This window comes from Mus caroli, unplaced genomic scaffold, assembly GCF_978045245.1.
Source record: "Mus caroli unplaced genomic scaffold, Mus_caroli_1 scaffold_5, whole genome shotgun sequence".
Taxonomy (NCBI): Eukaryota; Metazoa; Chordata; class Mammalia; order Rodentia; family Muridae; genus Mus; species Mus caroli.
In genome coordinates this window covers 115034375-115046679 of record NW_028227260.1, presented here as the reverse complement: position 1 = coordinate 115046679, position 12305 = coordinate 115034375, and the positions used below count along the sequence as shown (strand labels likewise).

Sequence of the window (12305 nt, the reverse complement as noted above, 5' to 3'; positions counted from 1 at the left end):
AGGTCTGGTGGGGTGGGGGTAGGATGGTGGGGACATCCTTTTGGAGATGGGGAGTGGGGGCGTGGGGGGCATGGCAGAAGGAGTTATGGCATGTGGAACAGTCAGAGGGCAGACAAGGAGGGGGATAAAGTCTGGACTTTAAAAAAAGATTAAAGAATAAATTTTAAACAATTCACTACATTAGTGTGTGAAAGTTTGGTACAAAGGAATATTTGCCACTCACTTATTCATTTAGATTTTGTTTGGAAGTTAATATAAAGAGGCTCTTACACTTAAACAAGAAAATGATGAAAGATGTTTAAAAATAAAGGAGTTCTATTTTGACTCTAGAGGTATACCTCCTAGTTGACTTTATAATCACATCAGTGGGGTTTAACTTCCTTCTTAGAATCATCAGAATAACAAGGATTAAAGAGTCTTTCAAACTCAGTTTCATAGGGGAAAAAAAGTTAGCAAATTTTTTTATTTGGTTACAAATGTACCAGCAAGTAAAAAATATGTATGCTTCATTAGTCTGAAGATGGGAAAGTAGATGAGTACTTCAGAGTATGCTTCATAATGTCTCTTTTAAACACAGACATTTATTTTCTCAGTTCACCATCTACATCAAAAAGCATATCGTCGTTGTTGTACTCCAAGTTCATCAAACCCTAAAACAGAAAAGCACTTCTTACTAAACAAACTCCCAAGCATACAAATAGGAAAGATTCTGTGCAAATGATGTATAGACGTGCTATATATAGTTAAGCCAGATAATTATACTGTTAATAAACTATGAGGTACATCTGAGGTCAAATTCCCAGTTTATCATTTCATGTCTTCAATAATTCCTACAAAGTCATTAGGATTTTACAGATAATATCAGTCACTTCAGTCAGAAATAATTCAAAATAGCAAGTAGTTAAACTTTTTGATTCCTAAAACATATTTAGTTTCCTAAGGACATTTTATGGACTATGCGCATACCTCCATGCACACCTCCATGGACTTCTCATGCATGTCTTTAATTGCTTCCAGGGTCTGGCTCTGACTACATTTGGACAGTTTTAATGCTTGTTGTTCTTTTTGATAATTGCTCTACAAATGTAAAAGGAAAACATTACTATAACAATTCTGTTCATTTTGTTGTTACTGCCATGCAGCATGAATGCTAGGCTAAGATTCAACCACTAAATATATCTCCAATACTAAAATGTTTACGTGAGCAAAAATAATTCAATATGAAACTTAAAAGGAATAGTTTTCTACGTGATTTAACATTTTAACACCTATGACTAAATATACTTATATTTTTAAGTAACATGAAATACAACTATACTACCAATTGTGGGTTAATAAAACTTTTTTTTTTATGAGAAAGTGTTTGCCATGCTGCAGACGCTGGCCTTAGCCTCTCAAGTACTTAGGTTTATAGGCATGAACCATGTAAACATGAACTTGGTAAAATCCTAGCCCTGGAAGCTTAACTCTAGCTAGTGTTAATGCTTTTATCATACAATGGCCTCCTTTTACTAAATAGCAGAAGCAATCCCAAGAGTTGGTTCACTACCTCATCTCTGTATGTACCCCCAACCTAAGGTGTATGTGCCACTTATTCTACTTTCTCTTCCTTTCTTAAGGATGCCTTACACTATTCTTTACTAAGTACAACATCTTCACTTGTCTCAACTATTGTCAAGAGTTTCAGCAATTGTAACTGTTATTTTAAATTTATGACTTAGCTGGCTGTCAATGAAATGCCTATAAAACTAACTTTTATAAAGTTTGAGTTACAATGATCACAAGATCATGAATAGTCTTGATCACTTAAAGACATCCTACCTCAAAATAAAGTGTAAAGAGATGTCTGGGGATAAAGTTTAGTGGTAGATTGGTTTTCTCTAGGTTTCAATCTCAAGTAACACATGGAAATAGTAATATACATTTCTCTTTGTATTCTTTATGTTGGCACACAACCATGGTAATTTGCATTTTATAAAAAATTAAGACAAGCTCTTTATACCTTTTCTCCTTGGGACACTACATTCCTATTTTGTCCTTTATATATTGTGATCAGTTTAACCTCACACGTCCACTCAAATCATCCTGATTAAGTACAATGACCTCCATTTTGCGTATTTTCCATTTAAAAATCATACACATGCATATATATGGAGACAAAGGATTAATATTGGGTGTCTTCTTTGGTTGCACCCTACTGTTTGGGAGACAGGATCTGACTGAACCTAGAGCTCATCCATTAGGCTACACCTGGTGGCTAGGAAGCTCTGGGAATCTTCTTATCTCTGAACTAAATCTGAGTTTGGTGGTTCTAAAATGCTCACCACCACACTAACTTTTATTGTTGTGGTGGTTTGTTTTTAGTTTTGCTAGTTTGTTGGTGGTGGTTGTGTAGGTGGTGGTAGTGGTGGTGGTCTGTGCATGCATGCCTACTCAGGGAATATAAGCTCGGGTCTCCATGCCTACACTGAGAAAGATTACCAAATAAACCATTTTCCAGCCCTGCAAATCTATCTTATTTGGCCCATTAGCAACATATGACACAGTTAGTGAACTTTTCTTCCTTAAAAGTTTTCCTTCACTTATGGTAGTATTCTTTCTACCAATTGTTCTCTTCCCTTGCTGGTTCCCTCTCAACCCCCCCCCCCCTTGCCACATGCAGAATTACAAATATTTAAGTTCTCTGGGGGTCTGTCTTTAGATTCCTCATTTACACTGATGATCACTCCCCCTTGAAATTTCATCCAGAGATCAAGGTATAAAAATTGCCTTCAATTGGAGTATTTTTTTTTTTTTATCTTCAGTCCCTATCTCTTTCTTGAACTGACATATAATGGCAGCTTCCTCAATGCCTTCCCAGGCAGGAATGGATCTCCTGTTCCTTTCATATTTAATACTTCTGAAACTATTAAACCATCAAATAAAAATGTAGTTAATATGGTCATCATCTCAGGTCTTACTTGGAAACCATGTGATGACTACAGTCATTGGTACAGTAATGGAGAGATGATCTAAGATAGTTTGGTGATATTCTTCCACAGGAATATTCTGCTAGGGTCGTTGAGACAGCCTGATGGAAACAGGTTGTTTCCATCCACTGTTGTTACTAAATCTGTACTAAGTTATGATGGTAAGAACTGATTTACCAGTTTGAATTGGCTTTCTAATATTAACAACAGAGTCCAGATGACACCAGTAACTAAGCTTTCACTCTCCTATCAACTGTACCTGAGGCTGACATACTGTGCTCACTTTTGTAAAAAGTGGTAATCCTCTTTTCATCTTTCAGCAAATGTCTGCCTCTTGAAAATTTATGATCTTGACTACCATAAAATACCTAGTGGTTTTCATTGATATAGTAGTATGTGATCATACTTCTCTGGTTTACAATTCAGTAGGACTAGAACAGAACCAAAAATAGATAGATAATGAAACTTAATTTAGGTTCATGTGCCCAACACAAGGCTAGTTTCTCCATTCCTACCTGAAACTTAGTTATACTAGGTTAATTATAAAGTTAGTTATGATACTAACCATTGATTTTTCTTGTTCTTCATTGAATTTCTGTATATCCATATCAAACTTCTGAAATGTAGTTATATCCTGCTCACACAATTTGTTGTTGATCACCTCGCTGTAAAGCAAAGTAATGAAAGCAGTCACATTTCATACCAATATGAAAAAAGAACACTCAAAACAAATTAAATAGCCCATTTCATACTATAAAAAGAAAAACAGCAGTACAAAATTATCTAATGGGAAATCATTACAGATTTTTCCCTAACAGATTATCAGAGAAGTCTTCTTTTATGTTTTAGCTTTTCAAAATTAAAGAGGTTTTAATACATATACATCTTAATTTAGGAAATTAATTGTATTTCAAAGTATTTTTTCATTAATTTCTACCAAATATAAGGTCTAAGTTATTTTCCTATATTTATTCAGTTAAGACTTAGTGCAAAACATAAGTCAATTAAAATATATAAATTGTCTGCATATGTAATTGATCCTTATCCATATTGTTATAATAAACCATAAATTACATTTCTAAGATTTTGTGCAAGACTTCTCTGTTTCCACAATGAAATTAAATCAAATTTTAAAATCTAATTAACAGGTACTTAAAGTAGAAAGTAAAAATTTTCACAGATTTCTGAGAATTAGATTTAGTTTCCTTGAAGGCATGAAGTTATAGGGTTAAATGCTTAGACAAAATCAAAGACACACATTTTTTACTAAAATCTCAGACATGGCTTTTTTTTTTTAAACTCAGCCATATATAATTTTTTAAATGATACAAATGTGACCCTACCAAACTAAAACCTCTACCTCTCCCATTTGTTCATTTGCCAAAGTCATTCTAATTTCTGGTTGCTTTCTTTGAAAGAATCTTTGATATAAGTTTCCATGTGTTATCTCTTTATGTGGCTCCAGGTCCAAGGTATCTCAAATAATCATCTAATATCTATGGGCAACAGGCACATATGTGGTGCACATATATACCTATAAGCAAAACACTAATATACAAATATGTCTGAAAAATAAGTATTAAGAGCATTGTTTCCTAAGCCATGTAAGATGTTTTGGGCCTATGATCCTACTCTAGGAAGCTTAAGCAGGAGATTTCCAGTGTATAGGACAACATAGATTACATAGCAAAATTCAGGCCAGCCTGAACTACATAGTGAGACCATATCTCAAAGAAAAATTATTGTCTTCTAAGAAAGCTAATGTAACATTCAATTACATATAATTTAAAACAGATTATTTTGGATCTGAGTATCATTCTCTCACTGGTTAGTAAAGCTATCTTTTACTTTCAGTTACATAATTCATTTTATGAAAAAACAAAACAAAACAAAACAAAAACCAGTGAGGGGATTGGAGAGATGATTCAGCAGTCAAGAGCACTGGTTCCCTTCCAGAGATCTGAGATTGGATTCCCAGCACCTCCAAGATGGCTCACAACCTATAACTCCAGTTCCAGGGGAATCAATGCCTTCATCTGGCCTCCTCAGGTACCAGACATACAAGCTGTGTGCAAGCAAAACAAACATACCCATAAAATAAAATTTTAAAAAAAGTAATAAGGGTTACATTAAAGAATTCAGTTTTTCACTGTGTCAAATAAAGAAAGAAGCACAGAGGATTCCTAGAAAAGAAAATGACTTAATATAAAATTAATACTAGGTCAATGAAAAACTGTTGAATGTACAGAATTTTGTATACATATCACTTAGGTTTGAATACATAGAACTATAAAAAAGTTTACATCTTTTTTTTCCTCTAAAATCCCTTCAAAGCAGGTATGAAGATACCTCAATAGTTAAGAGGGTTTACTGTGAAAGGAGGAGGTTCGCAAATTTGAATCTAGTACCCATCTAGAAAACCAACAATGGATGGTTGTTTCTACAATGGCAACACTGTGGTAGGCAAAGTGAGAATTGCTAGTACTTGCTGGCTGCTTGTCTAACTATGTTCAGTGACAGAGCCTGACTTAAGGGAATAAGGTGGAAAGTAATAGAGCAAAACCTAACATCCTCCTCTGCCCTCCACATTTGTATATATGCACCACATACAAAAACATACAAAAAAATAAAAGTTAATTTTAATTAATGTCACACCTCTGCAAAAAGCACCATTTTCATTCTGTACCACAGGAAAAAGTAAGTCCATGATGCTAAATCAAAAATATTTGCAAGAGTCTGTGTCATGAGTAGACCTTGGGTGCTGACTCTGCAACTAGTCCCAAAATACCCAGAGGAAGCTCAACTCCCAGGTGCTCTAACACACCCAGGATCACAGCAATGGCATCAACATCAGGAGTAACTTGAGTCCCTAAGGATCCAGGGACACAGGAACTCCTGCCTTGCCAGTGGCATGGATTCCTTCTGGTCTGAAACTGCACCTGGATCAGACCTGGGTTACTGGCTCTGCACCCACTCTTAAAACACCCAGAGGAAGCATGACTCCCAGGTATTCTGAAATGCCCAAGATCACAGGATTACAGAGGAAGCTGGACTCCCAGGAGATCAGAGACACCCAGGAACACTGGAGTTCTGACAGAAGATCACAGCTGAGGGCACGACATCTTTCCCAACACCCTGTGTATGTGGGAGCCCCACAAGAACCAGGGAAACAAAATCATCCTCCCAGCCAGAGGCACGGGTTCCTTGCAGCTTGCAACTGTGTCTAGAGAAAACATAGGGCTCTGGCACCCCACCAAATCTTGCAACACCAAGAAAAAGCTTAACTCCCAGGAGCTCTGACACAGCAGGATCTCACTAGATTGTTCACATCAGGATTTCAGGATCCAAGAGGCAGCATGACTTCCAGGAGTTCAGACACACCCAGAATATCAGGATCGCAGGATCCCAGGATCCCAGATAGCTGGACTCCAATGAGTTCTGACACAACCAGGATTACAGGAGGGACAGGCTCTAGTCAGAGACAGCAAGGGAAGGTAGCACCAAAGAAAATGAGATAGCAAGAGTTAAGTGCAAGAATATAAATAATAGAAACCAAAACTAGTCGGCATCATCAGAACAGGTGAAGGAATTGAACAAAAACCATCTAGGATCTAAAACTGGAAATAGAGAATAAAAACTCACAAAGACAGATGAACCTGGAGAAAGAAAACCTAGGAGACATAGATGCAAGCATCTCCAACAGAATACAAGAGATAGAATAGAGAATCGCAGGTACAGAAGATACCATAGATACACTGACAGAACAGTCAAAAAATGCAAAATGAAAAAAATCTCCTAACCCAAAACATCCAGGAAATCCAGGACACAATGAGATGACAAAACCTAAGAAAAATAGGTATAGAGGAGAGAAAAGATTACAAGTCAAAGGGCCAGCAAATATCTTCATCAAAGTGATAGATGAAAACTTTCCCAATCTAAGGAAAGAGATGCACATGAACAAACAAGAAGCCTACAGAAATCCAAATAAACTGGACCAGAAAAGAAATTCCCGCTGACACATAATAATCAGAACAACAAATGCACTAAATAAAGATAGTATATTAAAAGCAGTAAGGAAAAAAGGTCAAATAACATAAAAATGCAGACCTATTAGAAATACACCAGACTTCTTACCAGAGACTATAAAACCAGAAGATTCTGACAGATGTTACACAGACCCTGAGAGAACACAATTGCCAGCCCAGGTTACTATACCCAGCAAAACTCAAAATTACCATAGATGGAGAAACCAAAATATTCCACGATAAAACCAAATTCACACAATATCTTTCCACGAATCCAAACCTTCAAAGGTAGATGGAAAACTACAACACAAGGAGGGAAACACTACACCATACAAAAATCAAGAAAGAAATCTTCTTTCAACAAACCTCAAAGAAGGTAGCAACATAAACATAATTCCACCTCAAACAACAAAAGTAACAGGAAACAACCAACAGTCACTGGTCTTTAATATTTCTTAATAGCAATGGATTCAATTCCCCAATAAAAAGACATAGATTAATAGACTGGATACATAAACAGAACCCAGGATTTTGCTGCATACAGGAAACCCACCTTAGTGACAAAGACAGACATTACCTCAGAGGAAAAGCCTGGAAAATCTTTTCCAAGCAAATATTCCCAGGAAACAAGCTGGAATAGCCATTTTACTATGGAATAAAATCAACTTATAACCAAAATAATTTTTTGTAGTTCTTTTTTGTTTTTGTTTTTTAAAGATAAGGACTGTCACAATACTTGTCAAAGGATGAATCAACAAAGATGAACTCACAATTCTGAACATCTATGCTCCAAATGCAAGGAAACCCAAATTCATAAAAGAAACTCTACTAAAGCTCAAAGCACATATTGTACCCTATAATAATATTGGGAAAATTCAACACCCCACTCTCAACAACGGACAGATCCTGGAAACAGAAACAAAACAGAGACACTGTGAAACTAACAGAAGTTTTGAAACAAATGGATTTAACAGAGGTCTATATCTATAGATATCATAGAACATTTTATCATAAAACAAAAGAATGTCCCTTCTTCTCAACACCTCATGATGCCTTCTCCATTACTGACCATATAATGTGTCACAAAACAGGCTTCAAAAGATATAAAATTATTTAAATAATCCCATGAATCCTATCAAGTCATCACTGACTAAGGCTGATCTTCAATAATAATATAAATAATCCAGGCATGGTGGCATATGCCTTTAATCCCAGCACTTGGGATGCAGAGGCAGGCATATTTCTGGTTTGAGGGCCAGCCTGGTCTACAAAATGAGTTCCATGACAGCCATGGATAAACAGAAAAACCCTGTCTTAACCCCCATAATAATAATAATAATAATAATAATAATAATAATAATAATAATAATAATAATAAAAGAAAACCCATATACACGTGGAAGTTGAAAAACAGTCTACTCAATGATAAATTGGTCATGGAAGAAATAAAGAAAGAAATTAAAGACTATTTTGAGTTTAATGAAAATGAAACTACAACATATCCAAACTTATGGGACACAATGAAAGTATTCCTAAGAGAAAAACTAATAGCTCTGAGTGCCTCCAAAAAAGAAACTGGTTAGAGCATACACTAGCATCCTGACAGCACCATTAAAAGCTCTGGAACAAAAGGAAGCAAATTCACCCAAGAGGAGTAGAAGGCAGGATAAAATCAAACTCCAGACTGAAATCAAACAAGTGGAAACAAAAAGAACTATACAAAGAATCAACCAAACCAGGAGCTGGTTCTTTGAGAAAATCAACAAGATAGATAAACCCTTATCCAGACTAAAGAGAGGGCACAGAGTCAGTATCCAAATTAACAAAACCAGAAATGAAAAGGGAGACATAACAACAGAAACTTAGGAGATCAAAAAAAAAAAAAAAAAAAAAAAAAAAAAAGATCCTACTATAAAAGCCTATACTCAACAAAACTGGAAAATTTGGATGAAATGGACAATTATCTAGACAGATATCAGGTACCAATTTAAATCAGGATCAGATAGACCCTGCAAACACTCCCTGAACCCCTAAAGAAATAGAAGCAATCATTAATAGTCTCCCAACCCCCTCACCAAAAATAAAAACCCAGGATCTGATGGGTTTAGTACAGAATTCTATCAGACCTTCAAAGAAGACCTAATACCAACACTCTTCAAACTATTACGCAAAATTAAAAAGAGAGGGAACACTATTCAATTTGTTCTATGAAGCCACAATTACACTTATACCCAAAACATACAAAGACCCAAATGAAGAAAGGAAACTTGAGACCAGTTTCACTTGTGAATATTGATGCAAATATACTCAATAAAATTTTGGTAAACCCAATCCAAGAACATGTTACAATGATCATCCTTCATGATCAAGTGGTCTTCATCCCATGGATACAGAGATGGTTCAATATATGGAAATCCACAATGTAAACAATGGCAAGGAAAAAATCCACAGTATTATCTCATTAGATGCTGAGAAATCATTTGCAAAAATTCAACAACCCTTCATGATAAAATTCTTGGAAAGATCAAGAATTCATGGCCCATACCTAAACATAGTAAAAGCAATATACAGCAAACCAGTATCCAACATCAAAATAAATGGAGAGAAACTTGATGCAATCCCACTAATATCAGACAAGACAAGACTAGATAAGGCTTCCCATTCTCTCCCTACATATTCACAGTAGTATATAATATAGTAGTATTCTATAGCACTAGATGTTCTATCCATAGCAACTAGACAACAAAAAGAGGTCAAATGGATAAAAATAGGAAAGGCAGAATTCAAAATATCACTATTTGCAGATGACATGATTGTATATGTAAGTGACCCCATAAATTATATCAGAGAACTCCTAAACCTGATAAACAAATTCAGCAAAGTGGCTGGATATTAAATTAACTCAAACAAATCAGTAGCTTTCCTCTCCTCAAAGGATAAACAGGCTGAAAAAGAAATTATGGAAACAACACCCTTCACAATAGTCACAAATTATCATACCTTGGTTTGACTCAAACCAAGCAAGTGAAAGATCTGTATGACAAGAACTTCAAGTCTGAAGAAAGAAATTGAAAATCTCAAAAGATGGAAAGATCTCCCATGCTCATAGATTGGCACACTTAATTTAGTAAAAATGGCCATCTTGCCAAAAGCAATCTACAGATTCAATGCAATCTCTATCAAAATTCAAACTCAATTCTTCATAGAGATAGAAAGGGCAATTTGAAAAATCATTTGGAATAACAGAAATCCAGGATATCAAAAAACTATTCTCAACAATAAAAGAACATCAGGGGGAATCATCCCCGACCTCAAGCTGTATTATAGAGAAATAATGATAAAAATGTATGGTAATGGTACAGATACAATGACTTCATGAAATTCACAGGCAAAAGGATGGATCTAAAATATATCATCCTGTGTGAGGTAACCCAGTCCCAAAAGAACAAACATGGTATGTACTCACTGATAAGTGGATATTAGCCTAAAAGCTCAGAATACCCAAAATGTAATTCACAGACCACATGAAGCTCCAGAAGAAGGAAGAGGAAAGTGTGGGTGTTTCAGTCCTTCTTAGAATGTGGAACAAAATACTCCTTGGAGGAAATATGGAGACAAAGTACAGAGCAGAGACTGAAGGAATGACAATCTAGAGTCTGCCCATCCTGTGGATCCATTCCATATACAGACACCAAACCCAGTCACTATTGTGGATGCCAACAAGTGCTTGCTGACAGGAGCCTAATATGGCTTTCTCCTGAGAGGCTCTGTCAGAGCTTGGCAAGAACAGAGGCTGATTGTCACAGCCAACCATCAGAGTGATCAATGGGTCCCCAGTGGAGGAGTTAGAGGAAGGACTGAAGGATCTGAAGGGATTTGCAACCTTACAGGAAGAACAACAATATGAACGAACCAGACCCCCCCAGAGCACTCAGAGACTAATCCACCAACAAAAGAGGGGTTCCCATGGCTCCAGTTACATATATAGCAGAGTATGACCTTGTCAGACATCAGTGGGAAGAGAAGTCCTTGGTCCTGTGAAGGTTCAATGCCCCAGTGTAGGCAAATGCCAGGGTGGGGAGGTGGGAGTGGGTGGGGGGTGAACACCCTCATAGAAGCAAAGGGATGGGTTATGGAATAGGGAGTTTCTGGTGTGAAACCAGGAAAGGGCTATTATTAGAAATGTAAAGGAAGATAATAGAGAATAATAAATAAATTAAAATAAAAATATTCACAAAATACTACATATAAATAGGAATAATTCATTAAGATGTCATATAGTATATAACTAATATTTCCTAATATGTAAATTATGTTAATACTATATAGTTTTAAACACATTATATATCCAAAAAACGTACCTTCAAATTTTCCCAGAATATTTTGTACTGGAGATCTATGAAGTAATTAAAGCTTTAAAAAGTAAGGATACCTTTTGATGGCTCAGCTTTTGTCCTACAGCAGGACGATGAGAGTTTGACCCACAGCACTACACCCTCCAAGAAAACCATTCAAATTAAGGATTAATCTTACGGAAATATTGTTTATAATATATATCATATTCTAATTATTAATATAGATTACTTGCTATACAATCAATAAAACTTTTCTGGAAGTACTTACACTAAGAAGGAAATAATAATTTTGAACATATTACCGTGTATCTCCAACTATTACTTTAGGATTTGCATTCCCATCATCATGAGTTACTGGATTCTGTACTGGGTTGGTAATAAAACAAGATATTAAAACAATTATGTTATTTTGAAAATTTTAATGAAATGCTTTGTGATCATTCAGGCATAGTGCCAACATTAGGTTTTAAAGCAGATCTATGATTTGTCTAGAAGTTAAACAAAATCAAGTAATGTCTAATTGTCATCTAGAAATATATTTTAAGCTATTTATTTACATGTTGTGATTAAAGACAAGAGATGCAATATGAGATTTTTGATCTCCATTACAGTCCTAAGAAGAATAACTGAGAAAAAAGGAAGTGTAACATCAATGCCGAACATAAGATATCTGGTATCTTCCATAAGGTCCAATTCTGAAGCATTCCCATCTTGCTGTTCACCACTTAACAAATTACAGTTTTCCATTGGTGTCTCTACAGAACGTGCAAAACGCTGCCATTCCACTGAGAAACTTACGTTTTCAGATTTAAAATAAAAAAATAAATTTTCTCAAGCCATTTGAATCAAAAAAATCACTTAAACTAATAAAATTGAAATATAAAATAACATTAAGGAATGAATTTTACAAAAGCAGCACTTCATAATTGCATGAAGGGTTTAAAGATAAAACCATA

The 12305-nt window shown here is 35.5% G+C and overlaps 1 pseudogene; it reads right to left on the bottom strand.

The window, feature by feature from the left end:
• Nucleotides 1–447: 447 nt before the first annotated feature.
• LOC147004766 (X-linked lymphocyte-regulated protein PM1-like) lies at nt 448–12096 on the bottom strand (annotated as a pseudogene).
• Between the last annotated feature and the right edge of the window lie 209 nt (nt 12097–12305).